This window comes from Sardina pilchardus, chromosome 4, assembly GCF_963854185.1.
Source record: "Sardina pilchardus chromosome 4, fSarPil1.1, whole genome shotgun sequence".
Lineage (NCBI taxonomy): Eukaryota > Metazoa > Chordata > Actinopteri > Clupeiformes > Clupeidae > Sardina > Sardina pilchardus.
The window spans coordinates 38,286,655-38,309,480 of NC_084997.1; the positions used below are offsets into that span (position 1 = coordinate 38,286,655).

At 42.6% G+C, this 22,826-nt stretch overlaps 2 long non-coding RNA genes across 2 annotated transcripts in view; both read left to right on the forward strand.

The window, feature by feature from the left end:
• The window catches only part of LOC134077950 (uncharacterized), a 2,080-nt gene extending 501 nt beyond the window's left edge, over window positions 1–1,579 (forward strand). The window contains exons 2-4 of the long non-coding RNA XR_009938798.1: window positions 141–234; window positions 455–562; window positions 687–1,579. This is a non-coding gene — a long non-coding RNA (uncharacterized LOC134077950). The remainder of the gene's footprint in view (window positions 1–140; window positions 235–454; window positions 563–686) is intronic.
• Window positions 1,580–2,644: 1,065 nt separating this feature from the next.
• Window positions 2,645–4,173, forward strand: LOC134077951 (uncharacterized). The gene is made up of 2 exons (XR_009938799.1): window positions 2,645–2,882; window positions 3,550–4,173. It is a non-coding gene; the product is annotated as an uncharacterized LOC134077951 (long non-coding RNA).
• Window positions 4,174–22,826: the final 18,653 nt, after the last annotated feature.

Here is a 22,826-nt window from a genome sequence, read left to right on the forward strand (position 1 = left end):
TGAATGTGAAGTTAGTGAATACTGTTGAGTCAAATTGGCTTAAAGGCTAACATTAGCACTCGCTAGTAACCTAACCTTATGAACCATATGAACCTTATGAAACGTTCTGCTAGCTGCTAACGTTAATCCCTCTCACACAGATAACCACCAAGGCAGAATGTTGGCGTGTGGAAGTACCTCTACTCAGAGTGATAGAGAAAACTATGGCTCTGCTTTTACTGAAGGAATGGCTACGTAAGTAACACAACTTGGTCGTTTTTCTTAGTGTATTGATAGTATTTTTCTTATTGATGTTAAATACACATAGAAATGAAAATAATACAGACAATTTTTAGATTGTTTAGTTTGTCCAGGAGAAATTATTGCTTAGGGTCATCTTGTGCTGTTTCATTGTGTCATTTTTTTTAATTTATATTAATGTATTGCATATGCCATTTCTCTCTCAAACGCACAGCGGAGCGGGCAGCTTTATGAATATAAGGTGAAAAGGATGTATGGAGAAGTTTTGGGAGAGTCAGACAGTCCACGGAACTTGCAATGACTTAGCAATGATCTATGCCAGGTGAGTGGATTGACATACTGTAGTTGCATACATGTGTATTTTACACAATCTGTCTGAGGCTATTTATTTGTGTGGTTGAAAATATCTAATTCTGAGGTTTGTGTTTACATTTTGCTTCCAACAGACGTACAACCCCTGCTGTCATTGGTGATACCACTGCTTGAAAATATGTCAACGTCCTGTAGATCAAGTAAGGTTCCAGTCGAAGTCCTCCTGAAGAATTTGTTGGATTTCTGCCAGTTTTTGATATTGAACTTTAGTGCCTTTTGAGACTCTTGGCTTTTTAATGGCACGCCTCATTCTACCCAAATGGAAGGATTGGAGTGTGTTTATATTGTATATGTTTATAGGCTTGCTAATATTTGCTTAGGCTTTCACATTGTTTTCTGAGATACTACTCAATGATGTCATTGTGACTCATTGTATCACACTTCAAGACGCGTATCTTTTACTCAATTAGTGTATGCACTGTGAATCCAAACATGAGAATTCTAAGATTATAGCAACTGCAAAGTTACTGCAAGGACAATGTTAGTTTTGTAAAAACCTTAAGTGACAAGCACAAGATGCGATAGTGCTGGGAGCTTTTCTCTTGTAACATTTTAATGCATTTGTAATGGTGACGGTAAGCAGATACTACATTTTCATCTCATATGTTAGTATTAACATGAACTTAAAAGCATGCAAGGTTTTTTTGTGTGAAGTGGTTAACTCAAATATTGGTATAATATAGATCAAGGTTATTAATGTTGATCACCTATGGTGCAAGTTAATAATTTTTTTTCCCCTCTGCATATAAACACAATGTGGAAGCAAAATATTGGAGATCAAACTGTTTTATATTTACACTTACATAAAGAGTTACAACATGTTTTACGTTAATATGCATATTGATTAATGTAAGATACTTTGATGTTTTGATATGAATGTGTTAACTTTTATGTACCTGTATTCATGTGGAGTATTGTGTGTAATATCACAAAGTGATTTTTCTCTCAGAATAAACATTTTAATTTACTTATTGGTTGTGTGAATACATTTCAATTATACCACCTTAAATTTTCACTGGGGTTGTACCCTTAAAGTACAGATTAGTACCTTTTAAGGCTGCTATGCTGTAATGATATACACAGGTACATTTCGGTCATTGCAGGTACACAAGTGTACCTTGATGGGTACAAATGGCTAGGGTACCAAACGGTACCTGCATTAGGGGTACATTATTGTTCTTCAAAAGGGTACTGCCCCAGCGACAAGCATTTGTACCGTTTTAGGTACACACTGGTACTTCCATTTCTGAGAGTGTATGTAAAGGATGCAGCTAGTTAGCTGTGTGTGATACATACACAACACCTTCCATATGTAAAGGATGCAGCTAGTTAGCTGTGCGTGATACATACACAACACCCTCCATATGTAAAGGATGCAGCTAGTTAGCTGTGCGTGATACATACACAACACCTTCCATATGTAAAGGATGCAGCTAGTTAGCTGTGCGTGATACACACACAACACCTTCCATATGTAAAGGATGCAGCTAGTTAGCTGTGCGTGATACACACACAACACCTTCCATATGTAAAGGTGATACATACACAACACCTTCCATATGTAAAGGTGATACACACACAACACCTTCCATATGTAAAGGTGATACATACACAACACCTTCCATATGTAAAGGTGATACACACACAACACCTTCCATATGTAAAGGTGATACACACACAACACCTTCCATATGTAAAGGATGCAGCTAGTTAGCTGTGCGTGATACACACACAACACCTTCCATATGTAAAGGATGCAGCTAGTTAGCTGTGTGTGTAGAACCATGGCGCACATGATACATACACAACACCTTCCATATGTAAAGGATGCAGCTAGTTAGCTGTGCGTGATACATACACAACACCTTCCATATGTAAAGGATGCCAGCTAGTTAGCTGTGCGTGATACATACACAACACCTTCCATATGTAAAGGATGCCAGCTAGTTAGCTGTGCGTGATACACACACAACACCTTCCATATGTAAAGGATGCAGCTAGTTAGCTGTGCGTGATACACACACAACGGCTGTGTTCGAACTGCGTGCTAAATACTAGTCACATACTGATAATGACGTGAAGTAGCAAATAGTATGCAGTGTTTGGAAAATGTAATATTACCAGTACACAAAAGTTTCCCGGATGTTATACTGATGGGATACTGCATCCCATAATGCATAGCGATTGTTTCCAGCTTCAGAAAATTTCAGTAACAATGGCGGACAGCGAAGGGACAAGTATGGCAAAAACCGGAGATGAAGAGCACAAATGTGAGTATTAGTTGGGTGTTTTGGTATGGAATGTTTCGTGGCTTCTGTTATTGTGGAAGTTTTATTACTGTAGAGCTGTATTTGTGTATGTGCAAGTGAATAAATAGCCCAACTTAACCAAAGCTAACGTAAACTAACTGGCGCTCAATGGAAATGAATGGTAGAAACCTGTTAGCTTGCTAAGTCGCTAAGTAGCATGACGATTTTCTAGCCTCTAGGTAACGTCGTCCTTCACATTAACGAGAGCAATGTTTATTTATAGCCTAGTTATCGTTATGGTTATCGTTCTTGGTGTGAACGACCCTTATCTCCTAAGTGTTCTGTCAGTTATAACTGACAGAACTCTATTCGTACTTTTAAAAAATAAGTTTAATTTACAAAAGTGTAATGTGAAAATCTTTGATAGCTAAGTTGCTTTGGTATCTACTGAGAAATGAGCACCTGGTTCAAAACAGTTCCCAGTTTAAGCCTACTGCTCTTTGATAAGTGATGTGATATAGCCGGATTTGGGTATAACCAGAGAATGTCTAGGGCTCTGGTATAGCCTAACGATGGAAAATAAAATGGTAATGGCAGAAAATAATTTTCTCCTTACTAATATTTGATTTTAAATTAGTGTTTATAAGAAAGTGTCTAAGATGGTAAAAGATGTAACCTCTATCTCTAGGACTGGCACAACGTCATGCACAGTGGTCTTGGGAACATCGAAGGCTTCTGCAACAACCCTGTAGGAGGTGGCACTGGATAACCAATACTGAATGATGACAACCTCCAGTCTCTCCCCCAGCCTCCATCACAGTCCACTTCAAGTGTGTCCACAAGGGCATTGACAGAAGTCGTTCTTCAGATCCACATCTCCAAAGAGGAGACGGACAATAGATAGAATAGTGTTGCCATTCAGTTAGCAATATTGTCCACTGGGGTCATTCTGAGAGAATGTGCACTTGTTGTTTTTCTTGATGTTAAAGTTCAGACATTTTAATCATTAAATTGAAAGTATTTTGTTTAATGTTTAGTGTCATTTGTAAGGTAACTGTCATACAGTGGTCATTATGGGATTATCAATTGTCAGTGTAGCACAGTTACATTTACTTAATTTCACATTTCACTTTGTTGCAAACCCAAGTCTTGCCAATAATGACACCTTTTTGATCCATTAACCATGGTTGCATACGCCTTCATAAGAAAAGACAACTGTGGGCTACAATATTGTTAGTTTCTCTAGGCATATTGGTCTAATCACTCTGAATTCCTGCTGAAGAACGAGATTAAAGACCATCAGTATTGCAGACCTTCTCCTTGCTTGTTTGTTGGCTCTGCAGAGAGGTAGCCTAAGACATATCAAAACGGTAGGACACACAGAAGTGCTACTCTCTCCACTGATCAACACTAGAGAAATGTTTTATGAACATTGTTGGCACTCTGATGGCAGCACAACAATAATGTTATAACACTGCACTTACCTGATTTCACAGCTTGTGCATCCTCTTAGCCTAACTCTTATAACTTTTGTATCAATTCATTGTATTCTTTTCTGTTATTTAAATTCCATTATATCCGAAATTGAGTCTGGATTAATAAGCTTAGGTGATTTTATTCATCCATAAACATATTATGAAACATCACACAGAGATTCTTCATGGGTAGGCTATGCTTTCTCCAGATGTCCAGACTCCAGTGTAGCCCAAAAGCTGGCTGATTTGATAAGTAAACAGAACAACCTCCTGCAATGTCAAGTCAAGTTTATTTATAGCCCATTTCATGCAACGTGCTTTACATAAACAAAAGCAAACTTGTGATGTTCTAAATTTCCAAGAACGCTAGAATTGAAATGCAATGATTAATGCATTTCAGCTTAACTCGTTTCCCACTGCAGTCTTATACAAATGAATGAGGACTAGTTCGACTAATTGCCAATACCAGACGTTTTTCTTGCAAGTAGGTGGCGGTGCGTGCTGTAGGCTAGATGCATCACTGTATAAAAAGCCTATATCTGGACACAACTATACTGGAGGAACATGCAGTACTCCACATTTAGATTCGCTTCGTTTAGCAACGAACACAAATCATTAGGCTATAGCCTGAGCATGTGTCACTAACGGGATAAACGTGAAGAACTCCCCAAAATATCAGACGTAATTGCGCTCACTTTAAATTGATTAGTTTAGACAGTTTCTCCAAGTCTACCTCTAAATAGGCTACTCAGAACAGAACACATAGCCTAACTATAACATGGTATTGATACAAATCTACGTTGAGCTCTCTAGAATGCATTGCGGCATTGCGTTAAAATGACCAACGTCACCGTAAGCTTGCTCACTTGATTTTACTAATCCATCAGCTGTTTTCCACAGGTGCATCAGATACGCTAGCGATGGTAAAGGTCACAGACTAGTCGACCAATTTATGCTGACAAAGTTGGTAGGCTAAACGCTTTGTTGCGGTGCTGACTAAACTTATGAATAGAGTTCTGACAGTTAATACAGAACACTAAGGAGAGGGTCGTTCACACCAAGAACGATAACTAATAATTAAGCGAACACTGGTAAATAACGACGTTAACTAGAGCTAGACAAGCTTCATGCTTAGCGACTTAGCTTTCTAATATCATTCATTTCCATTGAGCGCCAGCTAGTTCATGTTAACTTTGGATAAGCTGGGCTATTTCACTTGCACATGAACACAAGTAGCCTGCTACTAAAACTTCCACAATAACAGAAGCCACGAAACGTTCCATACCAAAACACCCAAACAATAATCACATTTGTATTCTTCGCCTCCGGTTTGCCATAGGCTTGTCCTTTCGCTGTCTGCCAGCGTTGTTGAATTTTTCTGAAACTGGAAATAATCGCTATGCATTATGGGATGCAGTATCTGAGTAGTGAGCATCATTGGTACACTGAGGATTTTGCCACCATTAGTACAACATCCTGGGAACTTTTGCATACTGGTAAAATCTAATTTTTCACACACTGCATACTGCTCGCTAGGTTCACGTCAGTATCAGTATGCGACTAGTACTTACCACCCATTTCAAACAGTGATTTAGTACACTGTGCTGCTGGTGACGTACTGCGTACTGGGGTGGGGGGCGTAGTGTGCAGTACACAGTGTATACTTGACCAGTATGCAGTATGTAGTACTTAGCACAAAATTTCGAACACAGCATATGTAAAGGATGCAGCTAGTTAGCTGTGCGTGATACATACACAACACCTTCCATATGTAAAGGATGCAGCTAGTTAGCTGTGCGTGTAGAACGCTAGTAAACCTCACTCCCTGACACCATGCATGGAAGCCAGCAGTCTGGGCTTTTAACTTTAGAGTGTGTGTGTGTGTGTGTGTGTGTGTGTGTGTGTGTGTTAGAGTGCTGCTGGTATGAAAGCTAGCCTGGGCTTTTAGCTTTAGAGTGAGTGTGTGTGTGTGTGTGTGTGTGTGTGTGTGTGTGTTAGAGCGCTGCTGGTACTTTTTCTCAGCTGCCGGCGTCTGTTTTACATTTTAACCCTATGGAGGAGACCGTGTTTTCAAAAAAGTTGCCGGCTTCTTTTAAAACGTGACTGCAATCGTCTTTTTTCTGCAGCTTGAAGTTGAGAAATGTTCAACTTCTGGCGGAAAAACGCCTTACGTCATGCTGTCTTTTTTACAACTGACCAATCACAAGCGGAGTAACAAGACCTGTGGTTTCCCATGACAACAGGTAAAAAATGGTGAAGGTGACAGAACATCGGTCGAGAGACTCGTTTTAGTCTAGGTGTCTGAGCTTTTGGGAAATGTTTGACAAGACTTCACAACTTTGCCACAACCAACTAAAAGCAATAGTCAACCCCATGTTTTCTCTTTTGCGATATTTTGTGTCCACACGCACGTTAAGGCTGGCTTACATTGCACGATTTTGGCCTGTTTTAACAGTCGGCGACTAAATTTCCAAAATCGGGCGGAAATCTTGAGAGTTGTGCTAGAATCGCAGCGCGCTCTCGTCATCTAAATCGTTTAGTGTAAGGTGCCAATCTTAGCGGTTTTAAGTCCGTCGGAGGCAGTCTTTCTCTAGTTTTGCCGTTACGACAATATCAAACATGTTTGATATTATCGGAAGTCTTTTCAGTCGTGGCTCATGCAAATACTGACGTGAACATTAAAAACCAATAGTAACCTCTCGCGAACACGAAAACAGGAAGGGGCAAAATAGGCGACAGCTGTAGCCTGTATGATTATTTGTTATTTCATTTCTTATAATTTATTAGTCGGCTATTCTACGAGACAGAACAACTCTATATCTGTTAGTGATGTCACACATCAAACAATGCTGCAGAAACGCGAAAAAAATACTTTGATATGAGTAGGCTATCATGTGATTTCCTGTTAATGATGACGTGTAGCCTATTGCACGATGGAAATAATTTGAAGGAATCTAGCAGCAGTCTTGTAAATAGTGACCCACAGTCTTTGCAAAATCCTAATCTGAGACTGGCCTGTGACTAGACTGTGACTAAAAACTCAATGAATTGTCTTTAGATGTGAGAGGGTCTGAGACTGTAGTCTTTCAAAAATCTTTTCCAAATCTTTGCAAAGTCTGTCAATGTAAGGTAGGCTTTAGTCATTTTGCCTATCGCAATTAAAAAACGCCTCCGGCTGCTTTTGGAATAAAAATGCTGGCAGATTTTTTTTTTCCAAGATGAGAAAACGGTCTGCACAACTTCTTTTGACAGAAAAAGACGCTTAGTCTGAACGTACCCTTAAGCCTACCTTACATTGACAGACTTTGCAAAGATTTGGAAAATATTTTTGAAAGACTACAGTTTCAGACCCTCTCCCATCTAAAGACAATTCATTGAGTTTTTAGTCACAGTCTAGTCACAGGCCAGTCTCAGATTACGATTTTGCAAAGACTGTCGGTCACTATTTACAAGACTGCTGCTAGATTCCTTCAAATTATTTCCATCGTGCAACAGGAACTCACATGATAGCCTACACATATAATGAGTATGATAGCCTACACAAATAATCATATAGGCTACAGCCTATTTTGCCCCTTCCTGTTTCCTGTTCGACCGAAGTCACTATTGGTTTTTAATGTTCACGTCACTATTTGCATGAGCCACGACTAAAAAGACTTCCGATAATATCAAACATGTTTGATATTGTCGTAACGGCAAAACTAGAAAAAGACCGACTCCGACGGACTTAAAACCGCTAAGATTGGCACCTTACACTAAACGATTTAGATGACGGGAGCGCGCCGAGATTCTAGTACAACTCCCAAGATTTCCGACCGATTTTGGAAATTTAGTCGCCGACTGTTAAAACAGACCAAAATCGTGCAATGTAAGCCAGCCTATAGCTGATGTATTTTCATTCAGAAAAACAGCCTTTGGTCCACTTTGACCAGAGTTCCACTGGAAGACTCTGCTCTCCAGCACCCTGGCTGGCACTAACTCAAAAGCGAGTTCACCACAGATGAACACTCTGGCTGGCACTTAAAGCCTACCTTACAGTACATTGAAAGTCTTTCAAAAATCTTTTCCAAATCTTTGCAAAGTCTGTCAATGTAAGGTAGGCTTTAGATGACGGGAGCGCGCCGAGATTCTAGTACAACTCCCAAGATTTCCGCCCGATTTAAGAAATTTAGTCGCCGATTGTTAAAACAGACCAAAATCGTGCAATGTAAGCCAGCCTTAACCAGAACAGACCAGGAAGCTTTTTCTGTGAAGCACAACGATGGCTTGTTCTGCTGTAGCATGTATCCTGCTTTAACATGCAAACAGAAGGACTGAACAAACCATTACAAGCACAGACACATGAACGAGGAAATGTCCATGGGAGCCAGAATAATATAAGAAGCCATATTCATTCATACCCATCTTGCCACTAGATGTCATTTGCCAGGTATCCCTTCATCAGTTTATCCGGGCCTCCATTTACCTTTGAAAAATGGGTCACATCAAAAGGGTTGATCAAAGAAAAGAGCTCATCTACTTTTGAATTCTGTAATGAATGGCATCTCATTAACAACCTTGCGGGCGAAGGTGTTCTCGATCTTCATTTTGATCCTCTGATGGTTGTCTCTCTTGTTAACCTCAGATAGTAGTGCCAACCTTTCTTCCTCAAGACTTTCTTTGTTTTCTCCAGCTGTATAGTCAGGTAAGTAATTCACTTTGGCACGCTGAGGCTTCTTAACTTGGTTTGGACTTGTGCGATCCATCGTCCATGTTTCAGGGAGTTTACAGTCAACTCTGAGGTAATGTTTCTCAGTCTTCTATTTCACACAGAACGCTGTTCCTTTAGGCAGGGATGCTTTTCAATCAAAACGTTGGCAACATCATCACACTCAGCACTTGGGAGATATGCTTCAAATTTCAATATTTCTGAAGCCAATGCCTCCAAAATCTTCAATTTGAGTTTTGGGTTTGGGCTACTATAAGGAGGGTGCTATTTTTCAGAAATTCCTGATTAGCCTTCACCAGTTGTAACTCTGCTTCATAAGTAAACTTGCTGACCGGGCTTGAGATCTTCATGAGTTAACTCTGTTATGGGGAAACGTGCTGAACTGGCTTGAGTTCTCAGTGATGAGGTTGACAAGGTTGATGAAGTTGCCTCAGTGGACGAGAGTATATCAGTGTCTGCAGAAGAAATGGAGAAGAATCCTCTGTGATCTGACGAGCAGAACCTTCTTGCGCACTTGACAGAGCTGATTCAGTAGTGGTTCCCACCAATTTAACTGTAGTTGAGTGTTTGAGATCCACTGTTGAGGTCAGATTTAGAAACTCGATCAATTCTATGTTCAATGTCTATGTATTGCAATCTGAAGTCCTCTGCAACTGCACATTGTTTTCTGATCTCAACTGTAAGGTCATCTACTGCCTCTGGTATTCCTAAAGCCGTCTTCACACTGGCACTTTATGATTCGCAGTGCTCCCCCGTCGGACTTGACCGTTGGAAGTGTCGGAAGCTTTTCGAGTTTGCAGTAAAATGTACAATAGTGCAATTTTATTTTTAAACTAATTGTCTAACTGCCCTAATAATGAGACCATGTAAGACAGTGACATGACAAAAAAAATCGTTTGGAAATAATAATTTATTTCACATCCACCGTTCATTCTATTTTTCACAAGACGGGCTTGGGTACCACTAAGGATCATACAAGTTCCTTTTCGATGGCTTTTGTTATACACTTTATCGTTTAAAATCATGTAATATGATATATTCAATTTGTTTATCAGTGCCATAGCAACGGTAACTTCCGTCGGATAGGAACCTTCCATTGCTGTCGTACGAGTTCAATGTTTTTAACGCATGCGGTTGACCAACGGACCTGATTTTTTCCGTACCGCACTGTTGGGACCCATTCGCATGCAGTCTCAAATCTCCATAGGACATGAATGACTTCCGGTCGATTCGCAGCCGTATCTACGGTGCTAATGTGAAGGCGGCTTAAAGGCTGAATCAGTTTGTCAGAGTTGTTTGCTCCAAGGATGAGCCGAAGCTTGGCCCACCTTAATGATTACCCTGTTTTGAAAAGAACAAAATAGACAGATTTGGACGGAATCTGGAGGACTTTGTTATTACAGTGGGGAAACGAACAAAATAGACATATCGAGACTATCTCTCCACTCCACTCTTACATATTTTATATGTACTGTACAGGGAATCGACCTACCAGATCGAATAACATGGATACTCTTTAACGGCGCAGTCACACGCTTGCGTCGGCCAACGTTCGTCCGTTGTTTTCCCATTCACTTTACATTGGCTGGACTTCATTTCATGCCGCACTGAATTGTGGGTCCGATGCGTTGCCTGAGATACGTTGCCTCCGCTAAAAAGTTGAGAAATGTTCAACTTTTGACGGATCGCGCAAGCGCCAGCCAATGAAATTCCGTTTATGCAAATTTTCGAACACTGACAAACCAATCAGTTCGCGTTTATGGAAATGTGACAAAATGAGGCAAACGTTGGCGGACGCAAGCGTGTGACTGCGCCGTAAGACACACCCGTTGTACCGGCCACGCCCTTGATTAGTGATGTTTAAAACACCTGTGCTGGCGTGGGACTAGTGCTTTTTTTTAAATCTCTAAACGAAAACGTGCTAGACTCGAGACACACAGGACGTGGACCACTGACGCCGCTTACCAGGTAAGTATTGGGAGAGTTGTCGCCAGGCTTTCTCCCTGGTTGTTGTACTGGTCATGTTTTCCCACAGGTAAGTATTTCCAATCTCCAGAAGAGACGTAGCCCCCAGTGCCCGCGGTGCCAGAAGCAGAACACGTCGGAGAACAGGGGCTTATGGGGTCAGGGGTCGGCCTGCCTGCCCTGCAAAACTGCATACACGCGAGGCTGCTGCTCAGAGTGTATTGCCCGCATTCTAGAATGAGCTAATAGCCAAAAGGCTAACTGCTACCCTGCCAGCTGCAACGCAAGTCTCATACATAAACAATTGCTCGTGGGACACCAAGTCACGTGAGATTGGCCTGAAATCTTGTGAGACCACAGCCTGGTTGCAGGACAGCATTACAGCGAATATAAATATATATATATTTTTAAAAAATACTAAAAAATAATCAAATAAAATAGTACCTTAAAAAAAGAGAGAAAGGATCATATTGATTTGATTATGGCCAGCACGCCCACCCATGTATGCGTGCTATGTGCAGTGGGGCTGCCAATAGAGGATGGGCACGATAAATGTGTTGCATGTATGGCAGTACACACAAGGCTTGCTAATACGGGAGCCATCCTCTCACTCTACCTGCGCCACCTCTCTTGTACTGGGGAGGATGTCACAGAGGAGGTCCAGCTTGTCTCCTCTCTCCTCTCAACGGGCATGAAGGAGCAGGCAGACGCAGCGGGTAGAGCTATGGCATCCTGAAGGAGCAGGCAGACGCAGCGGGTAGAGCTATGGCATCATTTTGGATGGTCAGGCGCAACTTGTGGCTGTCACAGTCCCGCCTCTAGCCGGCAGACCGTGGATGTCTTGTTGGGTTGCCAGTGGAGCCATCCGCAACATTTAGTGTAAGGTGCCAATCTTAGCGGTTTTAAGTCCGTCGGAGTCAGTCTTTTTCTAGTTTTGCCGTTACGATAATATCAAACATGTTTGAAATTATCGGAAGACTTTTCAGTCGTGGCTCATGCAAATAGTGATGTGAACATTAGAAACCAATAGTGACCAACACGAAACAGGAAGGGGCAAAATAGGCGACAGCTGTAGCTTATATGATTATTTGTTATTTCATTTCTTATAAATTATTATTCTAATTATTCTATGTGACAGAACAGCTCTATATCTGTTAGGGATGTCATACATGAAACAATGCTGCAGAAACACGAAAAAATTACTTTGATATGAGTAGGCCATCATATGAGTTCCTGTTGGTGATGACGTGTAGCCTAGAGCACGATGGAAATAATTTGAAGGAATCGTAGCAGTCCTGTAAATAGTGAGCCACTGTCTTTTCCAAATCCTAATCTGAGACTGGCCTGTGACTAGAAACTCGATGAATTGTCTTTAGATGTGAGAGGGTCTGAGACTGTAGTCTTTCAAAAATCTTTTCCAAATCTTTGCAAAGTCTGTCAATGTAAGGTAGGCTTTCGTTTACCCTCCATGTGCTCTGGTTTGTTGTCTCCGCCCCTCACCTGTCCCCAATTATTAGTCTTGTTAAGTTCACCTGTGTCTTGTTCCCTTGTATATTTAAAGGTCCCAGAGAATGGATGAATTGAGTATTGCACTGTGTTCTCTGATGTTAAAATAGTTTATATTCAACTTTGATTTAAAAAAATAAACTCAATTGCAATTTTACAAGACTAATTAAAACCATATATTTAGGCTGGGTATTGAAATGGTCTGTTTGACTAAATGGCGCCCTCTTTGGCAACCCCAATTGAACTTCACTGGCTTTGCGAGGTCTGACATCACAAGCAAGCAGTTTTGCTGAATCGCCCGTTTTTTAGTGTCTATTTCTAAGTTCAAGATTTCCATATGAAGGAGGGCACAACCATGCCTCATGTTCATGATAGCTCTTTGTTTATGCACAACCTCTCATAATTCATGAAAACCAAGAAAAAAATGATTTCCATTCTCTGGGACCTTTAAGCCCTCTGTCTTCCCTCAGTATTTGCCTCGTCATTGTGTTGTATTGTCATGGTTGTTGGTGTTCCTGGTGCTTTTCAATTTCAATTCAATTTAAGTCAATTTAAGCGAGTTCTGACTCCAGTCTGCATTTGGGTCTGGGAGTGATGGACAACCCTGACAGGTGCCAGTTACAGAGTGGTGGCCTGTGCCCTCAGCATGCCTAGGTCAACAGTTCATCACATTATCCATCGGACTGCTGAGAGCATCACTAGCATCCTACATTAGGTATCCACTTCCCACAGACTGCCAATGAGGTTCAGTGGGAAGTGGATTTGCAAGGTTGGCTGGCCACAGGGCCTTTGAGAAGGCTGTAGGTGCCATTGACGGATGCCATGTCCGAATTAAAGCACCAACCGGTCGCGATTGTCAGTGCTACATCAACCAGAAGCTTTTTGCTTCCATCATTCTGCAGGTTGTATGTGACGATCAGGGCCGGTTCATTGACGTATTTATTGGTTACCCTGGCAGTGTGCATGACTCCAGTGTGCTCCACAATAGCCCTCTATACATCAAGGGACTCCAGTGTGCTCCTCAATAGCCCCTAAACACCAAGGGACTCCAGTGTGCTCCTCAATAGCCCCTAAACACCAAGGGACTCCAGTGTGCTCCTCAATAGCCCCTAAACACCAAGGGACTCCAGTGTGCTCCTCAATAGCCCCTAAACACCAAGGGACTCCAGTGTGCTCCTCAATAGCCCCCTATACACCAAGGGACTCCAGTGTGCTCCTCAATATATAGCCCCCTATACACCAAGGGACTCCAGTGTGCTCCTCAATAGCCCCTATACACCAAGGGGCTCCAGTGTGCTCCTCAATAGCCCCTATACACCAAGGGACTGTGCCCTCCCCCAGGGTATTTTCTCTTGGCGGTGGTGGCTACCCATGTCTTGAGAGACCCTTGGCCCTTGTTACACCATATAAGAGGCCACTCAGAGGCGTGGGACAGATAAGGTTCAACAGAACTCACTCCCGCGGCTGCTGTATTACAGAGCGAGCTTTTGGGGTGATGAAGAGCCACTTCAGGTGCATCTATTTACAGACACTTGAGGTATACCCCACATTTGCACCAAAGGTGCATCTATTTACAGACACTTGAAGTACACCCCACATTTGCACCCAAGGTGCATCTATTTACAGACACTTGAAGTACACCCCACATTTGCACCCAAGGTGCATCTATTTACAGACACTTGAAGTACACCCCACATTTGCACCCAAGGTGATTCAATTTTCTACATTATCTTCAAGTATCACAGGGTGGCCGCGGGTCCTTAAAAAGTCTCAACAAGTCGTATATCAATTTTCCTAAAAATGAGGCCTTTAAAAGTATTCAATTGTCTTAAATTCAGATTGCATGGGTCTTAAATATTTGTGTCTTATGTCACCGCAAAAATGCAGGCAATCTGTTCTACTAGGTCGAACATTTTTCTTCCGGAAGCCCATGCGCTGCATTGTCTATGGTTAGTAGAGTTTGGATCAGGCAGATTTTTTCCTGTCCGCGACCAACCCGCGCCCAATCCGAACCGAACCGATAGGCATTAAGATATTTGTGTCCGAGTCCGACAGAGCTCAACACACTTAAAATCACACTATTTTCATAGGCATACTAATAACACACGTGGATATTGCTTGTGTGGAAAGTCCGATATTATCAATCAATTGTAAGGCATTCGGAATGTCAGCACAGATAAGTGGAGCCATGAGCGCACACACAGAGCAAGAAGGGCACTTTAGAACAAGATGCCGGGCACAGTTATGTAGGCTAACCAATTTAAATTGAGCCCCTACATGAGCCCCTACCAAAACTTGACAGAACATCAAAAACAAAAGCCAAAATATTCAGACAAAAAGGTCTCTAGTCTCTCAACTGCACTTAGCTTACTGCATGTGTTTCGTTGTCGCAGCAATAGAAAAATCTCACGCACAGGAAGACATATTTTATGCTGTTTATTTTTTTAATTAGGATAATCTATCACAAAACGAACATCAAGAGTAATACATTGTTTTTCATTTCACATTTCAAATGTCTTATCGCGCTGATGTGTCTGGGTCCGACCCGAGCCCGAACATAAGTTCTAAATATTTGTCAGAGTCCGGCCGAACCCGTCAGGCTTCGGTCGGGTTTCCATGCTCTAGTGGTTAGGTCAGAGCGTAGCCTACTCCAGCTGGTATCGCACGGCTCTAGATGACGTAGGCTAAAGCATCTACAGGTGGGCCTAATTCAGCACCGACTCAAATGTGGAGAAATGCAAGTTGAATCACAAATGGCTAGAACATTCTTGGTGCCTGGAAGTGCTTATGAAGCTGGCTGCATTGTAGGCCTATAGCCTACATTGGCTGCATCAGTCTGTTTACTTGAAAATATTACCCTACTGTTTATTACCACTTTTGATTTGTATTTCCATCGAACGTTTGGTCTTGAATGGGTGGTATTAAAAGGTCTTAAAAAAGTCTTAAATTGAACTTCTTTATACCTGTAGACATCCTGTATCAGATTACAACAATATTTTCTCCTTTAAGGTTGTGGCTGCATGTGTAGTGCTCCACAACATGTGTGTAGGTGTGGGTGATGTCTTGCCAGTGGAGCCTGTGGACGAGGAGGACGAGGAGGTCGAGGAGCCTGACCAAGGGTTCCAGGGTCAACAGTGGGGCAGCATGGAGGGACAGGCTTGCAGCCGAAGTGTCACCGCTCCTTCAACGACTGCCTGACCACGACTACTTCCTTCAGCAGCGTGAAGATGATGATGATGACGACGACTAATTTATTTTACTTTATTTTACTAAATAGTACTTTTTACTATTTAACCATTTAGTTTTCTTTTAGCTATCAGCAATTACATCGGTTCACTGTTTTCACCATTTGTTATCATTTCAGTCATTAATAAGTTCATTTTATAAAAAGCAATAGGGCCGTTGCCTAAATGCTCCAAGAATACAAATATAAGAAACGAATACACAGTATACATTACATACACAGACATGTATACACACGTATATGAAAAATATTTACTTTGTACTTTGACTTCAAGTCGTCCCATGTTCTCTTGGCCTGCTCTGGCGCTACCTTGCCCCCCAGGCCCATCATGTCCAGAATTTAACTAACAATAGAACTAAACACATGACAATAAATGCAAAGCAAAACGGTTGAAATACCTGTCTTACAACTACATCATTAAGATGTGATGGAACTCACGTGTAGCCAGTAATCGCAGTGTGTTTGGCACCTGTGAGAAGCTGCTTGTGCTCGGCGTAATCGCAGTGTGTTTGGCACCTGTGAAAAGCTGCTCGTGCTCGGCGCGTAGCCTTATAAACTTTTCAGTTTGCTCTTTACTCCCTGGAAAAACATTTGTTGCATAAATAATTTATTTCTAATGTTGTTCACCATTGTGTTCATAACAATGTTGTACTACTAGTAGCCTACTGTACTTCATGCGAGGTAACAAGCCTAGTTGCCCAAACCAATAAATTACGACACCGACAAATATTGAGGCTAGTACAATTTCATTACGGTTGGAAACGTAACATCAACATTATACAGGCACATAACATACACATTAGACGAACATAAAATGAACAATTTCATTACGAACTTGGAGGGAGCCAGTGAATCGCCTGCTGCCGCAACCACGGTTTGTTTATCTATTTCTTCTGTTTGATTCTTCCTCTTTTATTATGACTAGGCTACTTGTGTTGGCGCCATCAACTGTACAGGAGTACGTAGTGGAGCTTGACCTGCGCTGCGCAATGGATTATGGGATATCTGAGGCCAAAAAAAATGCATCGATGCACGCTTGGAAATCACGCCAAATGAAGTACCCATCTAGTGAGAGCGCTTGACTTCCGGACAGTCTAATCCCACGTACTGTAACTTCCGGAAAATGCACACTGCTCAGCGTGTGTACTTTTGTTTCAGACACAGCCTTAGTCTGCGCTTTTTGATCTCAAGAGACATAAGGAAGCTGCCTATCCTCCAGTTTTAGCAACAGGCTTGTGCACAATTCCCAATTTTAGAATTGAAATTTGAACTGAATTGGCCCCACCCCACTAACCTGACGACGTCATACTCAATTCTTGTCTGAAGCTGCTCCATTCAGCCGCGATTATGGGGCGTGATTCAACCCATACAGGGCAGGGGGGATAGCTCTTTGAAGAGGGCCGGTCTTCTTCAAGGAGGAGAAGAAGTCCTCTTCCTCAGATGACTGGGAGCCCTCACTGATGTGATTATCGGCCTGACAGTCCAAGTGACTTCTGATATAGTCAAGGCCTGTGGAATAAAAACCAAACAAAAAACAGGACTGTTAAGATTATATGACAGTATTGTAATTGTGTATTGGATAGTAGTGTGGGTGTGTCATTAAATGTAATTTCAAACTCATATCACTGTCTTGCATAATTAAGGGGACGTTAAGGGAGAAACTTACCAAGTTTGCGGATATTTTCGTCACTTGTCCAGCAGGTCTTAAACTTTGGCACTAGAATGGCTGCCGCTATCAGCTCGGGATCGACCAGCATTTCCCCGAAGCGCTTTTCCAGGCCTGATAGTATGGCAGCAATCAAAGGCTCACAGAATTTTGAGACCACCATAAGTTGCTGGAGCTTGGTCCTTAGTAGTGTCATGGTGGGGACCAACCACCCCATCTGGACGCTGGTTTCCCCCTGAAGGACATCAAGCGCCCTTGCAACAGGGCTCATCGTCTTTGCATATTCTGCAAGAAAAGCAAGTTCCACTGGAGTAAACCTGTACAAAGAAGAAAAGAAAACACAGCACATGGAACATTTAGCCTAACTGATATAGCACCTTCAACTGTACAATGGGTTGACCTCTGCTTCTGAAGCATCGACTGTGGACACTAAATTCAGGAGGTGGCAGGCGCAGTGATGGTGCTTGGGTAGCTGGTATTCCAAATAGTCATCCTCGTCCAACAGGGTTCCAGCATCAGCAAAATCAACACCCTCAGCACGTTCCTCTTCATCAAACTCATAATCGCCACCATCATTGTCGTCATCACCCCCCTCCCCTCCAGGCTCAGTATTATTGTTCTCGTCAGTCTGGCCATAGACATTGAAGTCTTCCACAAAGTTTGATCCATTGTCAGTTGTAGTGCGAACAACCTTCTCTCTGATTGAATTCCGTGTGAATGTCATTTAGGGCACCAGCTAGGGCAGAAAAGGTGTGCGATCCTTTAAGGCTGTTACATGCCAGGGCAGCACATGATCTCTGCATGGTCAGGGGGTTAAACCAGTGTGCAGTGACGCCAATGAAACTGCGACGGTGTGCTGTCCAGCTGACTTAAAATTAAACTATTACTGCTAGCAAGCAACCCCTAGGCATGTCCTAGCATGTGCCTAGCCATAGCAAACGTTGCAAATGTACCATGCCATTAGTAGGCTACATTACTAGGTCACTACAATATTTTTAAAATCAACTGATTACAGAAACTATAGTTTTGCGTTCTTCACCTACACGTTGCATATAGCAAAAGAAAAAAAGATAACACTTGACTGAAGTCAAATTTCTAATAAGACCCCACCAAACGAACTTGCAACGTTGAATCTTAGCCTACTGCTAGCAAGTCAACCATAGCATGTAGAAGCTTAAGCTACCTAGCCATAGCAAACATTACAACTTTACCGTTAGTAGTCTACGTTACTACAATATGTTATCAACTGATAAGAAACGTTCAGCTTACCTCAACATGCTTTTTTAAATTTGAAGGGGAGTTTTTGAACACCATCAGCTCGTGGTTCCTAAGTGCACAGAGCTTGCATCTCATTCGAAAGGAGTTGTTTTTCACCCCTATCATCTCGAAAAACTCCTCGAGGTACGGCCAAGGATGCTCTTCCTTCATGCTACCACCAGTATCTTCGCTACTGGTGCTCGGCTGAGAAAAGTCGTTCTCTTCGGTGACTGACATTTTCAAACTGCTGTATGTGCTGCTGTTGGGTGTGGCGTAATTTATAAATGTGCGGCAGGTGCGACTGATTAGCCTATCTCACGTAAAAATGGCGTCTTTCCGGTTTCCAGTTTGCTCGTGGGAGCTAAACTTCCGGTCAGGGTAATAACCGTTCATAGTGAATGACCACGGGGCAGCAGAGAAGCTAGAGGTGGTGTAATGAACCTCTGTGAACCGGTATCAAACAAAAACATCCCGATTTTAGCTTTCGTACATTTCTCCGTGATGTGGACAGTCGAAGAAACTGGATTCAAGCCACCAAGAGAGAGGAGGGAACACTATTTAACGTCTATAATGTCACAGTTGTTTGTTGCATAGAATTTTCGTATTAGCGACCTGTTCGGAATAGCTAGCTTCTAACGTTAGCGCTTTAAGTAAAGCCAGGTAGAGTTAAATAAGACAGTGCCTTGTGTTTGTTCAACGGTCTCTGACACAACCCAAGCCAGGACGTCTGTTTTCACGACGACAACGAGGGACTGGGGTTGTTTGTGAAGTCCAACCGTGTGGAAAGGAAGATGTTGGTGTTGCTAGCTTTGCTTCGGACAACGAACTAACGTACGACCGTCCCGGTAAGTTTTGATCTCCATTGAGTAGCGTTAAATGAATTGGCAAGGAGATAAATAGCCAGATGTACATTTGCAAATATATTATGTTTGTTTGGAGGTTTTTATTGGCTCTGTGCAGTAGATATCTAGACGAACTTCCGTGTTTGTCTTATGGTTGGCGAACGTGTTTCTTGCCGTCTCTTCGTTGTCATAACTGTCAGAAAAGCACCGACTAATGAGCACTTCAATCATACCAAAACGTAAGAAATACAATGCATGCAACTGTGTTTTGAGCTTCTTAAAACCATGGGCGACTGGTGTGTGCCAGTTTGCTCGGTTTCAGGTCGATTTTAGCTTCCAGCTTTTTTCTGAAAACACCAGCCTGTGTGTGCACGGAGGAGGGCAGGATTTCGGTGCCTGCTAACGTTACATGTTAATACAATTGCTTTTTGACATCGGGAGTTTGTCTCTATCTAGTGTACAGAGCCAATAAATTGCCCTAAGTAACAAAGCAAAGATATTCATGGGTTTCATTAGGTCACTTTTGACAGGTGTATTAACGCACCACTCATAATCTAGGTTGATTTGATACACCCGTGGAAAGAGACCTGATGAGACCCATGAATAGTTAGAAATGTTAGCTCGGTTTAGACAGCAAATTGTGTTAGCGTGTTTTTTAAACTAAAATGAGATATTATTCCATACACATATAGTTAATACATATTTACTGAAACACCGATTCTTGTGGTGGTATTTGACACAGCACTCATAATTTACTGTCCTCATTAATTAGCATTGTTGTTTACAGTTTTTCTCTACTTGTCGTGTTTGCATCAGGTGCATTGGATGCAGCTCACACGAGGATAAAGGAACTGGAGGTGTTTGTGTTGTCACGTGAGTATTTTCACTTCCCTGCTCTTATGCATACACACACCCATACACTCCCACAAAATCATTGACACATCACTCCCAACCATCACTGATGGTGTCTGCAACGTGCACACAAAATCATCAGGGACCATACACATCCCAGTCATGGACTGTTCTCCAACCGCCCGTCTGGGAAACGTTACAGGAGCCTAGGAGTTGCACCAGCAGGCTCAGAAACACCATAACACTGCTCAACACCAAGACCCACCACTAGCCCCTGCCCCCCTCTCCCTTGCACATGGACTAGAGATGGTCTGACTACCGATGATAACTGCCCTTTATCAAATGCACCTCATCAATGCACTATTATACAGAATTCTGTTAATATGGACTGTCTGATTACTCTATGCCAGGGGTAGGCAACCTATGGCACGGGTGCCACTGCTGGCACGCCGAGGCATAATCACTGGCACGCGCCACCAGCATCAGCAAAAAAAAAATCTCAGACTGACGAAGTGACAAACTACAAACCCCAGATAAAAAAAAGCTCAGCCAAGAAAAGCAAGGACAGGGATCACACTGACTGGTAGGCAAGATATACCTTATAATTATAGCCTATAGCATATAGACATATAGCCTATGATTTCATTTTAGCCTCAGCCCACACTTTTCAGTTAAATAGGCCTGCTGTTGCCTTTACAATATTGTGGCCGTTTCGTTTGTTTAAAACACCTTGTTTGCGGCTCCTCGAGAGATCGGTAGCACAATGATCTCACAACGTCAGGCCTACTACTTTGGAGACCATACAATGATATGCACATAAAATACTTTATAATTTCGCTACACAGCTTTATTGAAGTGCAATACAAGCTATGGGTTTTGATCTGACGTTAGCCATGTAGCTAGTTGACATCAACATTACCTTCACAACTATACAGATTGTTCATGGAACGATTTATATCCACAATCCAATATTGAACGTGTAGTAGAAGTACATGATACTTGTTTCGTTACGCTGCTTCATTGAAGTGCATTACAAGCTGTTGTGTCTTATATTATATCTAGTAGCCTATCTGGCTATCTGGTATTAGCCGTCTAGCTAGCCGACTGACCTTTACCTTCATAATTATATACATTGTTCCTGGGGCAATTTGTATCCCCGGTCCAGTTTGGATCGCTTAGTTTTCGTGTGGAGTTCCACAATTTCCTCCACCTGTGATAGACTTATCTTTTGAAAATGCCGCAAATTCCTTGTAAACTTGCACATCGCTCCGATAACAGTTGGACTCTCCATAAGCCAGCGCTGACCGGAAGTAGCCCCACTCCTAGCGAATATTCGAAATGGCGGCGTGATATAGGCTAATTGCGTAGGCTACATGGTACATGTTTATTCTTCTCATCCAACCACAATCAAATTCACTCTATCCGGATGGCGCGATTTATCTGGATAGGTTTTTGTTTAAAAAAAAAAAAAACAATGACAAGCTGACATTAAATAGGAGTAACGAGGATATTTTTAAAATGTAACAAGTAGAAAGTACAGATAATTGCCTGAAAATGTAAGGAGTAGAAGTAAAAAGTTGTTTGAAAAATAATTACTTTGGGATGGGGTAGGCTTGAATGAGTGATGGGGTAGGCTTGGATGAGTGTGTGTGTGTGTGTGTGTGTGTGTGCTCACGCTCCTTTAGCTAGCTCCGTTTCCTCAGAGGGAGGTAATCACGAGTGTGTGTGTGTGTGTGTGTGCGCGCGCGCTCCGTTTCCTCAGAGGGAGGTAATCACGAGTGTGTGTGTGTGTGTGCGCGCGCTCCGTTTCCTCAGAGGGAGGTAATCACGAGTGTGTGTGTGTGTGTGTGTGTGTGTGTGTGCGCGCGCGCTCCGTTTCCTCAGAGGGAGGTAATCACGAGTGTGTGTGTGTGTGTGCGCGCGCTCCGTTTCCTCAGACGGAGGTAATCACGAGTGTGTGTGTGTGTGTGCGCGCGCTCCGTTTCCTCAGAGGGAGGTAATCACGAGTGTGTGTGTGTGTGTGCGCGCGCTCCGTTTCCTCAGAGGGAGGTAATCACGAGTGTGTGTGTGTGTGTGCGCGCGCTCCGTTTCCTCAGAGGGAGGTAATCATGAGTGTGTGTGTGTGTGTGTGTGTGTGTGTGCGCGCGCTCCGTTTCCTCAGAGGGAGGTAATCATGAGTGTGTGTGTGCGCGCGCGCTCCGTTTCCTCAGACGGAGGTAATCACGAGTGTGTGTGTGTGTGTGCGCGCGCTCCGTTTCCTCAGAGGGAGGTAATCACGAGTGTGTGTGTGTGTGTGCGCGCGCTCCGTTTCCTCAGAGGGAGGTAATCACGAGTGTGTGTGTGTGTGCGCGCGCGCTCCGTTTCCTCAGAGGGAGGTAATCACGAGTGTGTGTGTGCGCGCGCGCTCCGTTTCCTCAGAGGGAGGTAATCACGAGTGTGTGTGTGTGTGT